The sequence below is a fragment of the Patagioenas fasciata genome, chromosome Z (assembly GCF_037038585.1).
Source record: "Patagioenas fasciata isolate bPatFas1 chromosome Z, bPatFas1.hap1, whole genome shotgun sequence".
NCBI classification, from domain to species: domain Eukaryota; kingdom Metazoa; phylum Chordata; class Aves; order Columbiformes; family Columbidae; genus Patagioenas; species Patagioenas fasciata.
The window spans coordinates 65876213-65899242 of NC_092560.1; the positions used below are offsets into that span (position 1 = coordinate 65876213).

At 44.0% G+C, this 23030-nt stretch overlaps 1 protein-coding gene across 8 annotated transcripts in view; it reads left to right on the plus strand.

Moving 5' to 3' along the window:
• PDZD2 (PDZ domain containing 2) overlaps positions 1 to 23030 on the plus strand; it is a 203301-nt gene that overhangs the window by 69091 nt on the left and 111180 nt on the right. For 2 of the 8 annotated variants that reach the window (XM_071802554.1, XM_065861794.2), the window contains exon 1: positions 16901 to 17088. The exons of the other annotated variants lie outside the window; for them this stretch is intronic. The gene's annotated coding sequence lies outside the window, so the exon portion shown is untranslated. Of the gene's footprint in view, positions 1 to 16900; positions 17089 to 23030 lie in introns of those variants that run through there. 8 annotated transcript variants of the gene reach the window in all.

Below are 23030 nucleotides of genomic sequence, written 5' to 3' on the forward strand. Positions count from 1 at the left end.
GTGTTCTTCAGCAGTGTGTTCAAAAAGGCTTCCAGATGCTCTGAGTGGCATGTGGGGATGGCATGCTGTGGGAATGGGGAGCAAGGGCTGTGTTCCCTCTGCTCATCTGCTGGGGCCCTCAGGTGAAGTTTCTGGTAAAAAATCTATTATTTAGTAAGGTCGGGCATTAGGGTGTATGAATTCTTGTGTTATGCTGGAAGGGCAAGTTTTTAGGTTTCTGTACCTGTGATGGACTCCTGTTTTTCTGGAAGTTATTGTGGACTTACTTTGCATTTGGCAGAGTAATCTCGTTTATACATACTTTTTCTTAGGGAAATATCAGCCCAAGAAAACTATGCCTGGTCATCACAGAAACCTTTTCTCACCACAACCCCACCTCCTGGGCATGTCAGGTTCCATGGATCGATTGCTTTACTGTGTTTCCTCACCTCCTTCCTAAAGCAGAAGTGCTGCCAACACAAAGTGCTACTCAGTATAAGCAGCTGCTTCGCCTGGTGTTAGCACGGCCTTCTCTTGGTTATGTTCATAAGAAAATGTTTTTGTTTTAATAGGAAAACAAATGGAAATGTAGCGTGGCCCTTTGCCCTTGGCCAAGGGGCAAACATCTCTGTGGGAGCTCCTTGTTAAAATATTAACAGCACTGACTACACAGAGAAAAACAAACACAGTGGTCCTGGAGACTGCAGCTTCCAAATACAATCTCAGGGAACAGATTTTGCATAACTGACCTAAAAAATAGCCCCAACCTATTGTGGAGTTGGATTTGTTTCTTTTTTCATATCATATTACCCATCTTCATGCTGGTAAGTGAGGCCACAGAGGCTGAGACCTGGGGCTTGCTATCACGAGCATGGATGGGAAGCACACACTGACATGCCCTCCAAGCCGCCTGGCACATGAGTCCTGAGGATGGAAAATAAGCAGCATGCGGGGATTTTGGCTGAGGGTTTTCTCCTCCAGTTGAGCTGCTGTGGGCAGGGAGACAGTGCATGTGTTACCAACCTGTGCAAAATCAGAGGAAGCCTAAGGATGTCTAACATTTCTCAGGCACAGTGCAAGTCTCGCTGTGCTCCTGAAGTCTTGTAGACTGCAGCACGGAGCCTCCTCTGAAGCATGGCTTCCATATTTTATGCTGAAGTGGGATATCAATTCCCCCCCTTAAAATATAACAGAATTAAGAAACAAAAAAATAAATGTTTTTCTTTCCTTTTTTATGTCTTCAGGAACGGTATGAGCAGACTTAGCCACACATGTTGAGAAATAAATTACTCTGAAGAAATGAGCTTTATCCCAAATCCTCTCTCAAGAGCCAAAGACTTAAGCAGAAGGTCACTAATCCCTAGACTCAGCAGAGATCATTTAGCTTGTTTGTCCTATTTGCTTTATTAATCTGAGTGTGGGTTCCCTCAGTTTCCCCGCTGCACCCTCTGGTTCCTGCCTTTCCTCTCAACCCCGAGTGCAGAGTGTCTGCAGAGGCAAAACCCATTCCTTTGCAGCAATGGTTATTTGCAGCATCCCGCTACTACAACTGCCTCTTCAAAGTATCTTCCAAGCCCCTCATCCTCCTCAACTTTGCATCTGATTGATCTTCTTGCTCAGCTCAGTTTTATCTAAAAAACTTAAAAGACGATGAAGATACTCCCACTGATTTAAATGGCTCATCCTGTATCTGCATGTTTGTCCCAAAATTTAGGGAGCAATACACTTGTTGGTGCCTTCTACACACTGTTGCCACTGAACAACACAGTTGGCATCTCTTGGTCAAAAGCATGATCTCTAGAGGGCATACATGAATAATTAGGCACCATCCCCAGAGTCATCTGCAGCAAATGCTCTCCAGCCCTGGCTCTGAATGCTTTCTTTTCAGAGGGATTGCATCAGGCTTGAAAAGACTTGGACAGAGGTTAGCAGTGTTGCCTTAGGAGGTGTAAGAGCTTCAGAGGTTATAAAGTGGTTGTCATGAACTTTTTTGGTTTGATTTTGCTTTGTTTCATTGAGCTACGAAAGCTCTGCTTAGAGTGCTGTACTTTGCTGCCAAGATGTTGTGCATCTCCATTAAATTTGCTGTTCTGACCACACTGTAATTACAAGAGAACAAACCCACTGTTTGGGAGGGAGCTCTGCCCTCCTCACTCATCTACTGGGGGAACAGCCTGGTTTGGTGAATCAGCCTCGTGCCTCATCATTGATCTCCGATGCCAAAGCGCCAGCACGAGCTCCTTTCCATCCTGAGTGGGATTTTCAGCCTTGCACACAGCAAGCATCTCATGGTCTTAGGTCATCTGGAAGCACAGTCAGGACGCAGCAGAACTTAACTAATTGGCAAATGACTGGAATGCGCAAAATAGGGTCACTTTTTTTCCACCACCCATTCAAGGAGCAGGTGAAGCCTTCAGTCACAGCAGCAGCTATTTTCACAGCCTCTCCAGCAGTGGATTTGCTAGCACAGCACAGTGTTTTAGCCATCAATAATTAAAAGAGATGTTCAAAAGCACAAGAAAGGAACATTTTGTACCCATGATTCTTGTTCTTTCTATAATGCTTGTGCCCTTACACACCAATTTGCAATGTGCAGTCATTCACAGTGTCTCTTCTAATCTGTAAATGTGAATTTCTCTTCATACTCTGGAAGTCCAAAGTTTTTCAAAAAGTAGGCTTTGGGCTAAAGACTGATTTCCATGAGGCAGGAGCACTGAGCTGCTGCAGGAGGAGAAGGCAACTGGGACCTGGTTACTGTGTTGAAGTGAGATACGGGGCAGGTTGTCCTTTCCCACCTGTACCGACTGATGAGCGATGAATCCTGGAAAGGCCCAGCTTATCCAGTCTCCACTGAAATGTATTTTTCTTGTAAGTTTGGGCTAAGCAGAGCAGTGTTCCCATTCCCAGAAGAGTTTGGGAGCTGCTCTGTAAGGAAGTGGCAACCATATCTTCTTGGCAACCATATCTTCTTGGCAACCTCACGTGTGTGATGGTTGTTATCCTAGGACAACACTAGGACTGAGCCGTGACCCTTCAGAGCTTAAAAGCATTAAAGGTGGTGGCATTTTAAACCCTGCTTATCCCCTGTCACTGGGAATCAGGTCTAGCTTGGAAAGGACAGGAGTGGGGAGGGTTAAAGATAATGAACAGGAGATGGTTCCACACACAGAGGCTGTGCTCGACTTCAGCCTCAGAGAGACAGCTTGTCAGCATGAAACTGCCATCTGTGGCCATAAGTGAGAGGATAAATATAAGAAATGTAGGTGTGATCAGCAGAGAGGCAGGTATGTAACTCCAGAGAGAGCTGCTGCAGTGAATGGCTTTGGGGCTGGGCTTTTTTTTTCCTGTGGAAAGCTCATTGCTCTTCTTATCTGATGTGACACTTGCCTCCAGCTCAGAGCAGTATCACATGCTCCTCAAAACTTATTTTTCTGTCTCCTTTCTGTCAGATGTAGGCTAAGATGGGAAGGGCTTATATATCATTCGCAGGCTCTGCAGCATCACTCACCATTCTTACCTCTTTCTCTGGATGAAATGTATGACAGTCAGCAAGATCATCTGGGCCTTCAAAGGAGAAGACTTTTAACAGACCAGTTCCAGTAAAAAGATAAGTTGGCAGGCACTGCCAGAAGGTTTAGGGCAGCTCAGGAAGACTGGTACCTACTGAGACACGATAAGAGTAGGGCAAATGTGATTATTAGCATCAAACTTCACCCTAGAGCATCCAAGACTCAGGAAGCCCTGCTACACTGAAGGCTCTTTAAAGAGACTGTGAGGAACCAGGGGTGGATGGAAAATGGGTTCAAGCTTTTTCAAAATGCAACAGAACTGTTGAAATCTGACTGAAGGAAAGCATTGTTTCTGTTGATGCCTAAGACCTTTTTTCTCTCATTTAAAAAGGTGCTGAAGTGTGTTTTTTCCTGTTTCCTTACCAGGTATTATAGATAGCTGGATGATCTTCTGAAAAAAACAAAACAAAACAACAAAAATCAAAAACCCAGCAAACTAGCAAAATTAAAAGTTGCTAAATAGAGCACCTATTTTGACTGCATTTTCTTGGTCTGTTACTTCATCATTGGAATGGGTTCAGGCTAGCAGAGTAACTATTTGATGAAACAAAACTCAGTGGTGTCGTCCAACTCATACACATTCACCAGTGGCTCTTTCTGCCATGAAAACTGAAGAATTACAAAGTGGTTGCCAATTTTTCACAGGTTGGATTATTTTTGTTCTGGTAGTGAAGAAAAAAACACGGACATGTTGTAACCAGTAAACTTCATGGTACCATCTCTCTGAACACTGAGCCCAGATGAGGAAAATGAGTGAGAGACTGGGGAATTCCTTCTTGAAAACTTGCAGATGATTAATGGACCCAAATTTGTATGTGATGTTCTCACTGAAAATGGATTCTAACAAACACCCTAATTGTTCTGCTGAAAATGATGTTTCATATTTTCATTTGTAGAGAAGTTCTGCTAAAAGACAGATTTTTCTTGGTTTCCTCTAGAGGGCAATGTCTTATTAATATTTTAAACAATTTTTGGGTTATGTCCCCTGGGAATTTAGCCTGCCTTATGTAAGAATTCATAAGACAGCAGAGAAAAGTGTTTCTATATGTCCTTTTTAGGATGAATATATATGTAATATAATTACTCTAGTTGTTTCTTGGGCTTGTTCAGTGCATTCACTAATCCCCTGAAGAAATGCAGAAATATGTTTGACATTTTGTGCAGATTTGCCTACATTGGAATGCAGAGAGGGAACTGCTCATGAAGACCTCACTCTGATATCTGTGCTGCTTGAAGGACTTTTCAGCAGCTGCTCCTTATTTAATCTATTGCAAGAGAGATTATAGTAGAGTCCTTTGAGAATGAAGTTACCAGTAGCTTATGTTGGTAGCTGGAACTTCAGTGTAAAGGGTAAATCTAAATACCAAGTCAAAGTGGTCCACAGGACCTGGGAAACAGAAGGGGTTTGTGCTAATATTCATTTCTGTAATAACTTGGGTATTTCCAACTTTATCAATTGTATTAATTGCTTGATAGATGTTAGTAACAGCCCAATTTTCAAATTAATTGTCCAGATAAACAGCTGCTAAAATTAGTATATCTAGAAAGTGCCTAGTCTGGTCCTTCATAATTGATCTCAAAGGATATTGTCTCCTATTTTTGGTCACTGTAGTGTAAAAAATGGCAAATATGGGTAAAGGTTGTTTTGTTCTCCTTAAAGCTCAGATGTATAATTTGAGGCACACTTACACGGGCTCAGACTTCTTTTTTGTTTTCTCTATCATTATCTTCTTCTCTTCTGCCAAGCCAACACAGCTAAAAGGGAAATTTGCTCTTGTCTTCCCAACATCAAAATGGGCTTGGGGAAATCCTTTTAGAATTAGTCTCCTTTCCCCTCCTGATGGTGACTAGTCCTCTGGAGCATCACTGTAATGGCCTTATTGGATTAACTTGCAAATCCCATATCTTTACTAAATTTGTGGGTTAACATTCTTTGTAAATATCTCTTCCAAAAAAGTAATGGTTGATCTCCAGTTGCCAAGTTCTCTAAATTAATAAACCTGTTTGTTTTTCCCCAAACAGGAAAAGCAGTTAATTAAAGTAAAACACTTATTCTCAAAAGTGCTGTATTGGAAAACAAGGCTATGTGAATAAAAACAGCAGTTGTTGCATTGGCTTCAGAGCCAGCAGTCATTAACTAGCAAGGCAGGACTTGCCCTCTACTTTTGAGTAATAGGAGCTCTAAGAAAAATCTGAGGACACAGCTCTTCTGTAGCCTTTATAAGTTAAATAGGTGAGAACTGCTTTTTCATTATGCTTGCTGGCCAGGCAGGACTTTCTCATAGTTTTAAACCCTGTCTTAGCAGAAATATGATAAGCAATTTGTAAATTTTTAGTTGCTGAGAAAAAAATTTTGAGATGCTAGTGAAAACTGCATATTTTTGGTTTCATTTCTTGTGCCACATGGATCTGATAAATAGATTTGTGTTTGAACGGTATATTCATCCACACCTTGGTGCAGGGCTTGTGTTTGCACCTCACCCTCATGTATCTGACACCTTATTGCTTAATCACCAGGGATTATTCTTCACCTTTGGCTGGAAGGAGATACGTTTGGGGCTGTAGGTTGATTCACCCGGGGCTGGGATCTCTGGACCTGGGTGGCCTGGGCAGTGTCACGCTCGCATGGTTGCAGATACTGAAGGAACCATCAAGGGTTCATGACTTCATCTCCTCTTGCTCACACTCTCTGCTGTCCTTGCTGGTGAGTGGTCTGAGGCACACTTTTCTTGCACAGAATAACAAAGCTGTGCCCAAGGCCAAAATGCTGTGTGCTTCAGTGGCATTGCTTCCCGTTTGCCTCCATGGAAATGGGAAAACTCTGCCTTCCAAATTTCCTCCTGCCACTCCGTATCTGACCCAGCAATACACAAAATTGTCTCCTCTGTGATCGATTTTTCGATCATTGCCTGCAATCGGAAAGTAAGTTGTATGTACAACAGAGCAGAAAATTATTTAGTAAACTAGCCAATTTCATGAGGATGAACTGTGTGGTTAAAATAAATCAGATTTCAATAATCAACCAGTTATGCTGTGGAGAAAGAAATAATAATAGTTAAAAAACCATGCATGGATGCCAAATGGATTATATGTTAATGACTAGTGTGTGGAATTCAAAGTCAACAAGGGCTTACTGCAGGGCTCTGCCTTTAAATGGACTCTGTTTTAAATAGTGCATGAGAAAGGCAGAATCTCAGTGCTTTATTAGAATTATCTTGTGACTCATGTGCTTTCTCTGATGACCCAATAATAAAATTATAAACTGTGGAAATGAATTTTAGGGGTATCATCATTAAAAAAAAAAAAAAAATGGAAGTTAGTAGAGAAGTAAACATCTGTTTTGAGAGAAGTGGATTTCAGAAGAGGGTGGAAAACAAAAGAGGTAAAAGACAAGAGGGAATAAAATATTTAGGCTGAAAGAAGGACTTAGAAATTCATTAATTCTGGCTGGATGAATAATAATCAAAAGTGTTTTGGTTAATATGTAATTAAATCAGGTATCATTATCTGTTAAAACAGTTCAGCCAGCTCTGATAACCAAGGAAACCAATCCTGAGTCCAGGTGTCAGCTCCCAGACTCCCTGAGGTTTTCCCAGCCTCGAGGATATTCTCTCATTTAATGATAGTATCAATAATACTGTTAAAGAATATGAGGAGGCATATTCTTCCATTTTATATAATTTTCAACGTGCACAGCCGCACACTTGGGACCCACTGGCCGTGTACTACATTAGAGGAGTCACGTGTGACTTGGCCAAGCCAACCTAAGATCTCCTTTAGATTAAAAATGTCATCTATCTTTCTGTATACTGAGTTAGGAGGTGGTGTAAAAGTCCAGTATGAACTCAATGTAAAGAACTAGTTTAAATTCCATGTAAAGTTCTGCCTTCTTCACATGTTAATGGCATTTGTGACTTGCTTATACTTTGTCTTGCTTTCTGCAGCGACCCCATGACAGTTGCCTGCTTTACCTTCCGTTTCTCTACTACATGCTTTTATTTTAAATAATTTACTTGTAAGTTATGTTTGCATAAACTATATATGACTTAGAGCTATATATCTAACTCCTGTTAGGATCTTAGAGCTTAATGGATAGCACGTGTGGACTTAAGAAGTGTTGGGTCCTGGTCAAAACTTTTCCCCCTGCTGTGAACAAGTTGTGGCACTGGTGACAGGGAGGCGATGACAGCAGCTCACTTTCTGCAGGTGCCTGAGCTCTCCGTGGGAAAAGCACTTTATTAAACGCTGGGTTTTACTGCAGAGCATTTCTTTCCAGGTACCTGCTGGTCTGCTGGAGGGTTATAGAGTCAGAGCAGCTTCATAAGGGCTAAAATTTTTGAAATACCTGTTTCTGCAGAAGAACACTTGAGCAATACAAGGAAGCCCAGGCTTATGTGATACCTTCTTGGTTATGAATTTAGCCACTATCCAGTCTTCCCAAATGTCTCCAAGAGCCGTCAGTGCAAACAAGTGAAACTTATTTACCTGTAGGGTTTTGCTAGAATAATGACAGAATGGAAAAAATGAATTATGTTTTTCCAAGGTGTCGAAGCCAAAACACTGTCCTTTTCAGTGCCTAGTGCAGGCTTTGAGAAAAACAAGATAAAACAAAACAAAACAATCCTGTTTTTGTCGTGGTGCTCCAGCCAACACACAGCTGAAGTTTGCTTTCCAGATACGGTATTTGAGGTTTGTTGTGAAGTGAGAAGGCTCAAAGCCAAGTCTCTTGGAGCTGCCAGTTTTCTGGTGGGAGTGATCGCCACAGTTTATAAAACTTTGCATATTATACCCGCACAGGGTTATCTTTTAGAGCTGAAAAAGTCTAGCAGGGCAGCTCTGGATATGGGATGTGTGTTTATTGGGGAAAAAAAAAGAGTCAGTCTGGGGCCTTACCAGGGAAAATGTGATGAAATAGTTTCCTGTTCAATGCAACTCTTATTTGATGAGAACTTCCTTGCAAGTATAAAAAGGCTCCTTGGGAAGCAACAGAGCTGAGGAGGAACCAGTATTAGTGTCAAGATAAGCATGCAAGAAAAAAAGGATTAAATATAACCATATAATTCATCTGATGGCTGCATGGCCACTTAACAGGAAGAGTCTGGTAATGCTGGGAGCATCTTCCTGCCCTGGCCCCCAAACATACTCCTCTCTCATGGTCACCTCACACAGGTCCACCTTGTCTTATGGTCTCCAGTTTGCCAGTCAGGGAGCTCATGGGAGATGTGGAGGGACAGTGTGGGAGTTCCAGGTGTGGACATAGGAGGTTTGTGCTGCCACTCATGTTGTCCAGGGACTTCTGTTTCTGAGGTTCCCCAGACTCCTGAGCACTACCTTCTTGCAGGCAATGGGACACAAAAAGTGAACATGAGGTGAGGCTGAGGGTTTCCATCTTGGTCATGTTCTGCCACCTGCTCTTTTAGCAGCATTCATCAAAGTAGCCTGAAAATTGTGTCCTGGAGAAATAGCTTGATTGAATATTTAAATTTTAAACTTATCGTCGCTCTTATTTTTCCCCAGGTCACCTGAAGATTGGAACTTTTAACCTTTAGATTGTGCCAATTGATCAAAATGTTCTTGTGTAGTTACTGAGGCCTGATTTTTTTTTCTTTCAACTGAGGGCAAAATCTGCTCTTGACTTGAAAGGAAGGCTTTGGAACTTACTAAATGAAAACCTGAAACCACAGAAGAGCAGTTGTTCATAATACCCCTTCTCGTTGGGTGCAATCAAACAGCAAATTATTTTTCAGTCCTTAAAATATGACTTCACTCTTTTCCCAGACATTTTACGTTATCATTGAGGGGGAAGGAGGTGAATCCAAATGTTAGGGGATAGAGGAGTGGTTCCTGAAGCATTACGCCAGGGTAACTCGATTAACTGAAGAGGTGACTCTTGGTTTATGACCTATAAGAATTGGACCTGTGGGATGTGTTCTCAAATACAGTCAGCTGCCACAAATTTGTTCCATCACAGCTCCAAAAAATTAACACAAAGCTAAGGACCAGTCATAAATCTCCGATCCAACAAGATACAGGGATATCCTAGTGAAAAATCCAAAACAGATCAGAAATCCAAGAAAGATTGTGCACATGGAGCCCATAAGCATGATGCTTGAGATCTGCAATCAGTACCAGATGCTACTGACACATGGTATGGAACCTTTAACAAAGACATGCTGGACCCATCCAGCCCAAGCAAGCAGTCTTGCAGATTAAATTTGTATTAGTTGGAACCTGTAGATTGTTTTAGCAAGCAAAATTGAACCTGGGTGTTAAGATGATCTGCATGAAGAAATCCAAATTAGGTTTCCTCTTTAAAGAGAAAGGAGCACACTTTGGCATTGGTTTTCTTAATGGTTTTAGAAAGAAAATATTTGGAAACAGATGCAGTATGTTTCTGTATATTAAATCCAGTCTGTGAAATAAAACTATTCTCTCTGACTGCACAGAGTGGTCAGAAGACTCTTGGAACAAAATCCTCCCTAAATCTCATGTATGTTTTAAGGAAAACTCTTGAAACATTAATAAGTGGCAGGTGGATGGCACGTTCTGACACGCGCTGGGAAGTCTGCACAGATAAAATGCAGGATGGCTGGTGATGTTTAAAAAGCAAACACGATCTGGGCTTCCACTCTGAATATCATAAGGTACGGAGAACAGCGGATTGCATTAATGGAGGCTATTCTAGCATAAAATGAAAGACACATTTGGAACAATCTCTGCAGCCCTGGTTTAGGACACTGGGGAGAATAATATAAAATTACTCCAGGGTGGACACAGGTTGCTGGAGGGGGCAGCCTCTGCTGTAACCTACATTATTTTTGTAATTAAAGAGAAGGAAAAATGTTGCTTTTATAAGAAATCCTAGTGAGCAGGCACATATGGGCAATGTATTTGCCAGGGAGGAGTTAACCCCTGAAGAGAGAGCTTGTGTGACCCTACCTGCTCCACAACTCCCGCTAGCTGGGGTGCTGGCAGTGCAAGTAGTGCCGAAGCATCCTGCTGGGTGTTTGCAGAGGGCAAAAATGCTCCATTCCCTTGGCCGCTCTGAAAACGCACCATGCCAGGCTTGCATTACTCCCCATGGAGGTGTGTCCCCATAGAGGTGTGTTTAAATCTCAGTGTATTTCTGGCAGCTTTCATCAGCAGAGGGTCTGACCTTGCTCCCCACCTCTCAGTATCATCATACAGTTGAGGTGGTGGCTGGGGCTGGGAGCCAGCACCAGCTGTCCTCTCCTCTGACCCTTTGCTCTCTCACCTGGACTTTATCTCCCCCATGCTTTTTTCTGGGGTCTGTGTTCTTGTCCCATTTCATGTCACAGGTAGATCACTTCCATTACTACAAGTGGGGAAAGGCAGGGAGAGCACCTGGAGGCAACATCCTGGAGAAGACTGCCAGCAACATCCTGATGTGATAGTTGATCTCTTGACCAAATTAATTTTCTCTGGTAGATATGGAAATCCCAGTATGAGACATGGGTGGTAGTGGGTATGCAGAGCCCTCCTAATCCACAGCAGCACCTTGATGCCTCTAGCCATGACTGGCGGGTCCCAAGTACAGTTTTTCCCCTATCTGCTGACCCTTTAGGTTTATAATGATATGTACATCGTGTACTGTTTGTACAGAATCTTGTTACTGGAAGATTCTGCTTGCTGTTCTCATGCAAAGAAAACAAACCTTGTCGATAGCTGTGTTCCCCTAGGCTGCTGAGCACCCCGTGCAACATTTTACACTCAGCAGAGCTTAGCAGAGTTAAAAATAGTCCTTGTTGTCAAAATATTTCTTGGTAGTAAAAATGTCCTTAGGACACTTAGTGAAATGGTAACCTTTGGACCAAACAGAGAGAGCTAAAAATCAGAACACAGTCTTCGACTCTGCAAAAAAAGTTTGTCTTAATTGCACAATATGGGAGAAAGGTTAAGAGCAGAGAAAACTGGCATCACCTTGGGGAGGGAAAGAATGGAATTTAAATAGAGATCTAAGAGTGAGTACATAATGTAAGATATTATATCTTTGTGAAGTATTTTTTCCCGCAGTGCCTGAAAGATTATCTGGGAGAAAATATCTGGCTCTGTGTAGTGGATGGAGGTATTGCTGAGAGTCTTTGAATTCAATGCAGGGTAAAATCTGGCCTTTCACTTTTGTTGTTGTTGTTGTTGCTCTTGTTGCTGTTCTTGTTGTGGTTAAAAAAAAAGATCTTACTGATAACAGATTGATTTGAGCAAATGCATGTTCCTGTGTAGAGTCTCAAACCTGGGCCATACACTGTAAAGAAGTGGAAGTATTAAGTGAACAGAAATTAAAATTAAACAGAGGACATGACTAAGAGAAATGCAAATAGTACGTAAGGATTGAGATGTGAAAGACGGTTTGATGATTTTTTTCATTTTAATAACTGTACCTGGTGTTAAATGTAGCAGATAAGGTAAATTGCTTTAAGACTCTGTGATTTCTAGGTTATTACTCTGTGTTTTATTTCAGCAGTACAGGTACATTTCCTTATATCTGTTTTCTTCTCTCCAATCTTGAGTTACTGCTTTGTATTTTGCAGTTAAATACAGTATACTTAATGTCATGTAAATTTCCACTGTTGGGTAGTAATTGATGTAGTATTATGCTGGTAATACATACCTACCTGAATTAGAGAAATGCTGGGTGAGAAGGCTGCATCCCCTATAGATTTGTAGTAACCTCTAAATAAATCCTATGAGCACATAAAGAAATTAAATAAAAAGTGAGGTCAGAGCTATAAAATGTTGATACATTGGATCACAATTTGGAGTTCAATGAAATATTCTTTAAAAGTGGGAGTTTCTTCATGTCTATAATTGATTTTTAAAATGATCATCTTATAAATAAACTGTAAATGCATAAAATTAGCTCTAGTATGGCTGCTTACTAGACATTATAAAAGTTTCACAACAAGGTCTCTGCCCACAGAGCTCAGCCTCTGGCTGAAGGGGTATATTTGGAAGACATATTCCAGAAGAGGGCTTGTAAGGGAGCAGTTTTACCTCACCCTCCTGCAAGAAAACCCCCAAGAAAACAAAAAAAAATCCCCACAAGAGTCCACCCGAGAGATTTTCTTAAAATTTCTGTTTCAAAGACTAGAGAGCTTTCATATTTTAAGCATCAATTACCCTTAACATAGGAAGTTACAATGTAAGCTCTCTGGGACAAAGACCTTTTATCCATATTTTCATTACAAGTTATTGACTGTATTTTGACTGCTATGAAAGTAATAATTATGGATAAATTAATTGATTAATAAAATCGAGAGTTTCAATTTCCCAACAGCTCTCAATACTGCTTCTTATAATTTGTTTTCCATATTTTGCCTAGGAAACCCTACCTTCTATAAAAGGAGAAAATATCTCTGACTATAGCCCATGTACGTAAGGTGCACAGCTGGAGGAGCTTGTTGACACGCAGGGACAAGACATCAGAATGCACCCCCCGCAATCAGTGGAAAACATCTAATTTCCTACTGTTTGTATGGTGGGAGGAATAAGCAAGGGTTTACAAATAACGGTAATATAGCTCTTTCAAGGGCCTGTCTGCCTTCAATTTTCATATAGAACCACAACAAAGATTAAGGGCTGGGGTGTTTTCAGCCTGACTTGGAGCTGTTTGGAATTTTTTTTGGCCATTGGCATTTTTCTGAAGAGCCCATGGAATTGTGGCGGGTGTGCGGGCAGCACGAAAGGAGGAGCACGGAACTCCCAGATGAGCCCTGGGTGGCTCTGGGGGGATGCTGGCTATGGGCTGAGGTATTCTCTCCAGGGTTGTTTATAGCAGTGGTGCACTGGAGCTATTAAACTTGTGTTGTTTTGGCTTTTTTTTTTGATGACTTTTTGTTGCACTTGGGTGCAGAAGAAATGGTAAGGGAAAGGTTTAGTCTGCAGCTTTAATCTGATAGCATGTGGTGCAGAAATGGACCTTTCTGGAGGTGGTGTTTGCAGAGACTTACGGAACGCCATGTCCCGAATGCACTGAATCAACCAAGCAACTGTGGGGAGATCCACATGGAGGTCAGGAAGGAATTTTTGTATTTACACTGGCATGGCTAGGAGCAGAATGTGGCCTTTGCAGTCCTTGTCTCTGCCTTGGCATGCTGGACTCCTAAGCAGTGTTAACCCTCTTTTGTGTCATTTTTGTGGTTTCTGGCTGAGTTTTGAAGTTTGCTGTTTTCTTTTAGGAAAAAAATGGAACATCATATTGTTGTTCTGGGTTATACGTGGTCCTGGATGTAGCTACTTATTGTGTTTTCAGAGGAATTTCATTTAAAGCTGCATATTCATTTTGCTGCCCATCAGAGTCACAGAAGTCTTGGATCCTTGAAATGTGTACCATGTAATTGACTTTATCTCTGTGTTGTGTGTCAGGGTGCGAGACATTTGGTGCCTAGGACACAGCAGTAATGGGAGAATATAAAAGTCTGTGTCTGCTGTAGAGAACAAATGTTTCTAGTAGTTCCGGCTTCTGAAGGTAACGTTTGAGATAAGTCTTAAATGTAATGCAGTTTTAGGTACTCAGGAACAGACCTAGCACTTACAAACTGTCCTCCATTGCTTCCTCAAAGTGTTAACTTCTAATACTGACACGTTTGTGGAGCTGATTTCAGTGACCTTTAGTTTGTACCAGTGTGGCTCTGAGGTGATTTGTGTTCGTTCTTGTTTTTCTGAATGTGAATTAAGAACTTGCATGTGCAAAGAAGATGACAAGTGAAGAACCAAAAATAATGGTAGTTCGAAAAAATGAAACGTAGCATTTCTCTGTGCAGTGGCATGGGATGCAACTGCAACTTTATTAGCTAAGTACTAAACTATTTTTTCTGCAGCCTTCTTTTGACTGCAACCTGAAATAGTTTCACCAGTCCACCGTTCCTCCATCCTTAATTTTCTCCATCCTAATTTTGTACTCCTGAAATTAAAGCTAGAAAGGAATTTGATGCCGTATTCTGTGGGGCAGTAGAAGACGGTCTGGTCTAAGTAGTTCTCCTTGTTGTTTGCATATGTATGTGGTGTTTTCTTTTGGATAGACTTGCTCTATGCCCTTATAAATCAATGCTTTATCTGTGAGACACCATATGACTCAAATCCTGTTTTGGCTTATATCACAATAAATTACGTTGAAATGCACACCTGCATGTGTGTATATAAAATATGTTAATGCTGTCAATATTATCCAAAATAAGAGCTGAGAAGCTTTAGGGCCAAATACCCCCAAATTTAAATTGGATGTTGCCTCCTAAATTGACCTAGAAAAGGCTTGTGCATGCTGGGAAGTGGCCAACAGTTTTGGACTATCCTGATGCCTGTTTCTGTGCACTGGTCCAGGGCCCTTTGGTCTGGCCTGGGCCTGGACAGTTCATCCATCTCCTTGTCCCACAGGGACCCCTGTGCTGTGTTCCTGCCCACCATGTCTGTTCAGGCCAGCTGGGAAGAGAAACCACTTTTCACACCCTCAGGCTGCTTCCGCCTAGTTTTTACCAGGCAGGACTTTGCATTTCACTTTGCACTTAACTGGGAATCTAGGTTATATTTTGTGGCCCATAGGATAAACATTTCATGGACATTTCTGGACTTCCAGTATCACAGGAGATTGTGCAAGATAACCCTTGTGGTCTCTTTTCTCTTAATGACTGTAGTCTAAATAGTTAGGGAGCCAAAAGGAGGCATAGCAGGGTGTGATTCCTGCTCCAGAACTCTTCTATATTACTATAATATCCAGGTTGTGGGCACAACACAGGTTGTAGGGCAGGGACTCAGGACAACCTCACCTCCCACGTGTATGTCCTGAATTTCGGATTTTTTTTTGCACAGGCAAATACAGTTAAAAGGAGAGGTGATGGAGAGGGCTTATGCAGGAGCTGTCTGGAGGCTACTTATTTTCCTAGGAAAATAACGCTGGTGTGCATTTCTGTCCTCTTGAGCAGAGGCTGCTGAACTTTCTGTCCGTATCCTGGATGAACTCCCCAGCCCCTGTGCTGCTCAGAGGATGGTTGCAGCCATCACGCCCTCCTCCCTCTGTGCTCAGAATCTGATCTCTTCTTTTTAAATGAGGGGCTTATGAGTTTTTTTCCTCAGGAGATGTCAGGCCATGAATCATGGTTGGAACAGAGGCATTTCCTGGTTAGCAGTGTTGAGCCCCAGAAAGAGGCACATCCAGGGACTGAGAGCTTCCCTTTGGGTTAGCTCTAGGTATGTAAACTATTGGTGTGTTCAGTTTTGGCACCTAATTAACTACCTGTCCTCCCTGGGAGCTGAGGCACTGACATCAGGCTATGGATTTTGCTCCAAGGAACAAAGCTCAAAGTATCTTCTGCCTGCCTCTGAACGCCTGTCTCTCTCTAAACCCCTGGAAGGATGAAATGCATGCTGAAAACCCTGAAAAACAGGAGGGACGGTTCTTTCTGTGTAGTTTATGTGAGAGCCAGGACTCTTGTGATCGGAGCTAAGCTGTTAAAGACAGCTTGAATACGGTGTAGGACTGAGTGGAAGAGTGTAATCCTTGTCCATCTTTATTACAGCCTGATCTGCTCATTTCCTTGGGCTTTTTTTTTTTTTACAATTATAGTGCCAGTTTTGCTCTCAATAGATGGCCAAAACTTAGGCCATCAAAAGATGACCGTGAGCACATTTATATCGTTTAGAAGTAAAAGATGCAATATTGGATATAACCTGACTGCTGTTAGGCCTGCTGGGAACTGGCTGCCACATGCCTAAAAAATGTCCATCAGATGTTAAACGACATCCTGTGATTAAGACACTTGGCTTTGGCACATCAGGCCATGCTCCAGGGAAGAAAACAACCCCTGGGTGTTATGTGGAGGGAGCGGTAGGGATTTTAATCAGGATGTGCCGAGTGGAAATATTTTCAAAGGGGGGAAAGTGTGCAGGGTGGCTTTCAACAGTGGTTTGGATGGAGCAAGTGTGCAGGAGGGAAAAACAGCTGGTCTCACTGGGAGACGACCTGTTAGGGCTTCCTAACGCAGAGCGGGGCTGCCCTGCGCGTTCCCCCGGCTGGCATGGCCTGTGCAAGGGAGCTCCGGGGTAGGCACCGTGGTGGGGTGCAGAGCCGGGGAGCCGAGGCTGGCACCAGGCACCGAGTGCAGGGGGGCGACGTTCCGGTGATGTCCGCGGCTCCGCTCTCTGCCCATCGCAGCGCTGTGCGACGCTGCGCGCCCCTGCGGCCTCCGTGCGCGCCCCGCGCTCGGCGTTCCCGCCTGCCCGGCGCGGAGGCCCGTGCGCGGCGGGGCGCGGAGCGGGGCGGGGCGGCGGCGCGGGGGCCGTGCGTGGCCGCCTGCAGCCGCGCCCCGCGCCCGGGAGGCGGTGGCGCCGCCGAAGGTGCCTCCCCGCCGGCAGCAGCGGCGGCAGCAGCAGCAGCCGTCACCGCCGGCGCGCAGCGGCTCCGCGGCTGGGTCGCGGCAGGTGATTGAGCGGATGAGCGGGATGCAGGGGGCGGCCGGCGGGGATTAGCCGCGGCCGGCAGCTGCTGCGAGGAGGCTGAGCCCGGCGGAGGGACGAGAGCCGCGGAGAGGTGCGCGGGGCGCGGCGGCCGGAGCCGCAAGTTGTGTCGGCGGCCGGAGCGGGGCGGGTGCGCGGCGGCCCCGGGGGGTCCGCGCTGCGGCTGCCGGGCGGTCCGGCCGGACGACGGGTGCCGGGGGTGCCCGCGGGACCTGCCGATGCCGCACGGCCGGCGCTGAGCGGTCGTCGGGTCCGGAGTGCGCGGGGGCGACGGGTGCCGGGCGACCCCCAGCCCGGGGTGGGAGCTCCGGGCTCGGGGCTGGGCAGAAACTTAAGTTACTGTCTGGCAGGGGGGGCACGCTTTCCCGTGGGGACAGGGCTCCATCCAAAACCACTAAACAGTTCGTTTGGAGGAAACCTTTACAACTCAAGTCACAAAATGCTTTCCTGTAGGACACATGAATACCAGATTTTTAAAAATAAAAGCACTGCTGAAAGCCTTGCAGAGGAGCTTTGCTTGGCCAGCTTGCATACTGAAAGCTTTTAATAAAGAAAATATATTGTCTTCCAACTGGATGCAAAAAATAGAGCTGAATTATCACTTCCTAAATCTATCATGATTTCTGGCTTTCAGCTAGGAAAGCTTTTGGTGGCATTGAAGTGCCACAGCCATCGTGTTCTGCTAATGTCTTCTAATCCTCAAGCAAATAAAAGTGTTGGTGTTTAGTGGGTTTTGTACATGTAGGGCATAGGCATACTTCATTCTTACTTCATGTGTACTTTATGTTGATACAAATTCAATGCTTCTGCTCAGCCCTGCATTTTGGCAGGGTCCTCTCTTGCAGCGGAACTGGGGGGACCTTCTAAATGAAGCTAACAAGTAAAATATGCTTTGAAATGGAGTGCAGATGGGAAGTGTCTGAAATATTGTGTTGCACAAGAGTACACTCTCTGTGTGTGCCATTCAGCTCACAAAACTCTAGGTTTTATGAACACATCCTTAATCTGAACTGGACTTTGTGCGGTTCAGAAATATCACACACTAATGTCTGGAGCAGCAGCAGTTCTGATGAGAAAGGTTAACTCATCTCTCTCATGACAGTACTTTTGATGCCTGTCACCTGACCAGCATATTTGTTAGAAATGAGTATGTAAGTTTTTAATTCCGAAATATTCTCAGATTGTTGAAGAAGAGGAGTAACTGGTGTCCGCTGGCTCAGGTGGGTTGGTGTCTTAACTTTTCTAGAGCTGGTTTGTGAGTTACAGAGCTGTCTATCTCATCCTAAAGCATTATTGTGGATTTCCATTTCATACTGACTGACAGTAACAGGCTGATAGTAGTACCCTTGGTAGTAGAAACTGAGGTTCTCTACCCCAGCTTCTTTACCCCCACACCTCACCCTTTCTTTGCAGCAGGGAGTGTCTCTTTGGCTCCATCTCCTGGCTCAAAGAGAGGATCCCCCTTCACGTTGGGGACATGGGGAGATGGGAAGCCACCTGGGGGGAATTGGTAAGAGGTGGGTGAGAAAGGTGGTGAAGGCTTCGTTTTGGACTTGAACTGTGACCTTGGGAACTGTGACAGCAGGGTAGCGCCAGCTTACAAATGGGGTGGGAATTAGGTCCTCGCTTTTTTTTTGCCTGGGAAGAGAGCATGTCTCTTATATTACTTTTTGTTATGTCTTGGAAAGATTTCTGATGTAGTGACTAAATATTGTAATGGTATTTAGAAAATCATAATTTAGTATTTAATTCCTTGCATGGATCTGCTGGAAGAGTTAGTCATCTTGCCTGATAGATCTCTGTGCATGATCTTTTGGTGGAAGTGTGTTAATGACATATCCTTTATGTCATGATTTTTCTGCATGGTCAGGGAAGAGTGTTGCCTGCAAATTATTAATACACTTGAAATATAAAACCTGTGGCAGTAGGGAAGGATCTGGCTGTGATTTAGAAGATCTGTGACTATGCATGGACTTTGAGTGTGAGCAGAGGGAAACCCATTTTTCAAGCACAGTGAGATGGGCAGGACCATTCCTTTGTGAAAGATCTTCTGTATGCCTTGTCTTTAGTGGAGATGAACTTTTTCCAAGTGCAAAAGAGAGGAGGAAAAGAGCCTTAACCAGGCTGTAGAATCAGGATACCTGTCCTACCTGTGACAGCCAGACTTCTGTATCTACCCACCATACCGCGAAACAAAAGGAGAAGGTGGTAGACTTTCTTCTGAAACTGATTATCGGTCCTTGAGATGCCGTTGAGGGGAGCAGAGCAATGAGGTATAACTTTTAGAAGCTGGCAGGTATGTGAACTTGCAAAGATCTGTTTTGTTTCCTCATAGATGTCCAGCAAATGCCAAACAGACCTACGTGTGTCAGTGCCATTTAATGCTTCATTGTTATTATTTAAAGTATTATAAATTATGTGGATTTAGAGTGAGAACTGACAAAGCCATCATGTGGTATGGTTGTTATTTTTTTTTTACTTGTGTGGCACTCTCAAAGTAGATATAAGCCTCTCTATGAACACATTTTTCTTGCCCTAGTGCAGTGTCCCCTGCTTGCATGCAGGGATGTTCCTCCCTACACAAGCAGTCTGGCAGCAGAGAAGCCCTGGGAAGAGGACAGTCTCTGGTGGGCTGTGATGGCCCAGGGCTTCTCCCCAGTTATCCAGAACTTCTCACTTGAGGCTGAGCATTGGAGAGCCTCTGAAAGCCTGTTATGTCCACAGAGTTCACCACAGAGGCAAAAAAAGATGCTTCTCAGCAGATTTGCTCTGTATATCTTGTGAAGTTTGCGCCTAGCTTTTTGCCATGCTTTGTGCCGGCTTACAACCACAGAGCCACCACCACCAACCCTCGAAGACTGAGCTGAATTATTTACGTTATCACCATGAGACGCATCATCTACAAGAGATTTCAGTTTCAGAATGTGTGTGCGGCGTGTCTTGCTCAGATGTTATTTCCTTAATAAAACTGGTTGTTTGGCGTGAAGAGTTGATGGCTGGTTTGGGTGCTGGTATTTGTGTCCTCCCTCCTTCTAGCCCTGTAAAACAACAGCCAAGCTTGTTTTGTAAGTTAAGGCACAGTCCACAGTCCTGGTAGATCTGTGATTGCAGAGAACGTCAGGCGGTAGCCCATCTGACACTTGTGGGTAGAGACGGATGCTTTTGTGGGTACTGTGTGTCACGAAGGACAGCAGAAAGACAGCAACCCTTGAAAAATGCTTCACAGGGTTTAACTGGAGACCTACCTACAGCCAGCTTCATGAACGTGCTGGCTGCAGGGACTCTAGTGAAGTCTGAATTACCTGAATGTGACCTGACTCCTCCACATGAACTCATGCATACAGGCTTTCATTCACTGCGGGCTCAGCCACGTTTCTTCAGAGTCCTGTCACTTTTTTTCTTCCGTGTTCTTCTTCCTTCTCCAGACCTTGCCCTATGATGTCTGTCACTCTTGTCTGAGAGGTACAGTCCACAGCAAAGCCTGCGCTGCGTGCGAGGTGGTGTAAAACCCATGGAGCAGGGTTTGGTACCTCTGCTCTACCTGATGGGTGTGAAACATTGTGCTCGTGTGGGAATGTTGTCACTTCTGGAGTAAATGCACTCAGTGTTTTGTTAGGGTAAGGACTTGTAACAGCCTGAGACTGCTAATGAGGAGTAATACATTCAGTTAAAATACATGGTGGAATTCCATTATTGTGGGCCACAATGTAGTAAATGAGTGAGAGCTTAAGCCAAGATTCAGGGAAAATGTTGCCATTTCTGCGGAGTGCTCTGTGGACGTCGTTAGTGATCAGTGATTGAAGTCACTTGGCACTTGAGCCAAAAGCTGGCACAGTTCCTAGTCCATTTTCCAGAGTTGTAGAGAACTGGGGTGTGTAGAAACACTTTGGTGTCAGGATCCAGCCTTGGTCCATCTAGTGTCCCAGAGGTCCATCTTCAGAGCTTCTGCTTGTGGGAAAGTGCTTGTAGCACTCTGGGTTGTCTTAGTGCAGGGCCAGCTCAGGTCACGTAGATCACCAGAGCAGCAGGAGAAGGTGGCTCTGCTGCTCCTCGACCTAGATGGGATGCAGTATGGGTTTGTTTGCTTAGCCCTGTGCTGGAGTGTGCTGGCCCAGGTGTGCTGGCTCTGCACCATGTCATACCCATGCCGTGTTTTAACAGTTCACATTCAACTCTCTTCCTGACAGTGGGTGATGGACTAAATCTAATGTAAATCTGAAACAAAAGTTGAACAGTGCAAGGGGAAGGCTGTTTGCATAGCTGCCAGCATTACTTTCTGGATATTTAGGTTCACATTGACATAGTTTACTTGGTTTGTCGCACACCATCTCAAGCACTTCCTACAATATGGAGAAGCTCTTGGCAGCAGATAAAGTCTACTGGAGCTGAAGATTTGCAGCAACTTGCAGAATTTGACCTTTTGTCTCAAGAAATTGTGGTGTGGCTTCCAAGTACTACTGTGAATATGTACAAAATAGACAGGGAATGTATCCTTAAATCCCCACAGCTGCTGGTGAGAGCAGGAGGGCAGCGTTGATGTTGCTGACACAGGAGTTGCAGAGAGGAGCAGGAATTTTGCCCTACTGAACAGGAAGGAAACACGTTTTCCAGTTCTTGTCTGTAATCCAGCATGGTCAAGAATGCTTTGGTGGGGTCAAACTTCTGTGCTGGTTGTTCACAGATGATCTCGCAGTCTGAGGAGGGAGTAAGGATACCAGGCAAAAAGATCTTTGTCCTATGTCTTTGAACACTGACCTTCCTCTTTTGGGTACAGGATGTTTTGCGATCCTGTTATAGCTCTTGTGCTCTTCTAGGTCAAAGCTGAAAGAAAAGTGGGGGGCAGGATGCAACAGCCACAACAAAAAGTTATGGAGATCCTTAAACACACTGACATGTAGGAAACAGCTTTTAAAAGAGTTGTTTAAAATATGAATGAGCATGAGATGTAAATGACTTACTAAGAGGCCAGCTTCCAGAGACAGGGTAACCATAGGGGACTGCTTGGCTTCTGCTGGATATTCATCTGACTGGCTGAAGTTTCTGGTTCTTTCCCAGATTCCTTAATGTGAAAATATTTATTGAACATGACTTCTTGATTCTGTGGGTCTTGACCAGTGACCTAGGGATAAGCATGATTTGCTGAGCCTTTTTGGGTCTGAGTGCAGAATGGACTTGTTTGTTGACTAAGTGGTATCTCTAGTGTAAGTTCTCCATTACTTTATTGATGATAAGCCAACTGATAAGAAATTGGGGAAAGTTGCTTTCTTCAGCAAAGAGAAGTTATTTCTTATAGATCTCCTGTTAAGAAGGCTGCGAAGGATATAGAAATGCTTACTGTTTGAACTCACCTCAGCTTTTCCATGTTTTCATGAAATAAATGTGAAAGAAGTAAAATTGTTTTGGTAGGAACCACCAGGTACCAGGTGTCTAACAAGACACAGAAGTGATACAAGAGGTCTTGAAGACTTAAAATTGTGGTGCCTTGACGAATTCCCCACACTGATGCCTGAATAGCAGAGTAGGGAAGAAAGAGTGAGAAAGGGCCTGCAGATGGGATGGAGAAATGCTTCTCTGGGGAGGTGGATGCACCTGTGAGCAGCAAAGGAAGAACTCTGCAGTGCCTGCTGGACAAGGCAGTGAGCTGAGGTAGGTGGGATGGACCTTGTAGAGAAAATGCATGTGTGTCCGTGTAGCAGTGTCTTCTGGCTGCTTGAGGTGTTGCTGGGCTCTTCCAGGGGAGCTCAGAAATTATGGGGCTTCAAAAGGAAACCTCTCTTCAGACCACTCTGTCCAGTTGGACCTAAATGAAATTGTGATTTACACCGGTTCTATGGGAAGGTGCCTGTTCTCTCCTAGCTGTAGGCTCTGTTTTAAACTTTGGATAAAGGCAGATAGTATCTCATGTCTTCTCAAGTCCAGCTGCTGCAATCCTTTTAAAGTGTTGCTTTCACTTAAAAACCATGAAGCACCTTCCAGTGCAGCTTTGAAGGCAGAAGTTTAGATCGGCCAGGATGC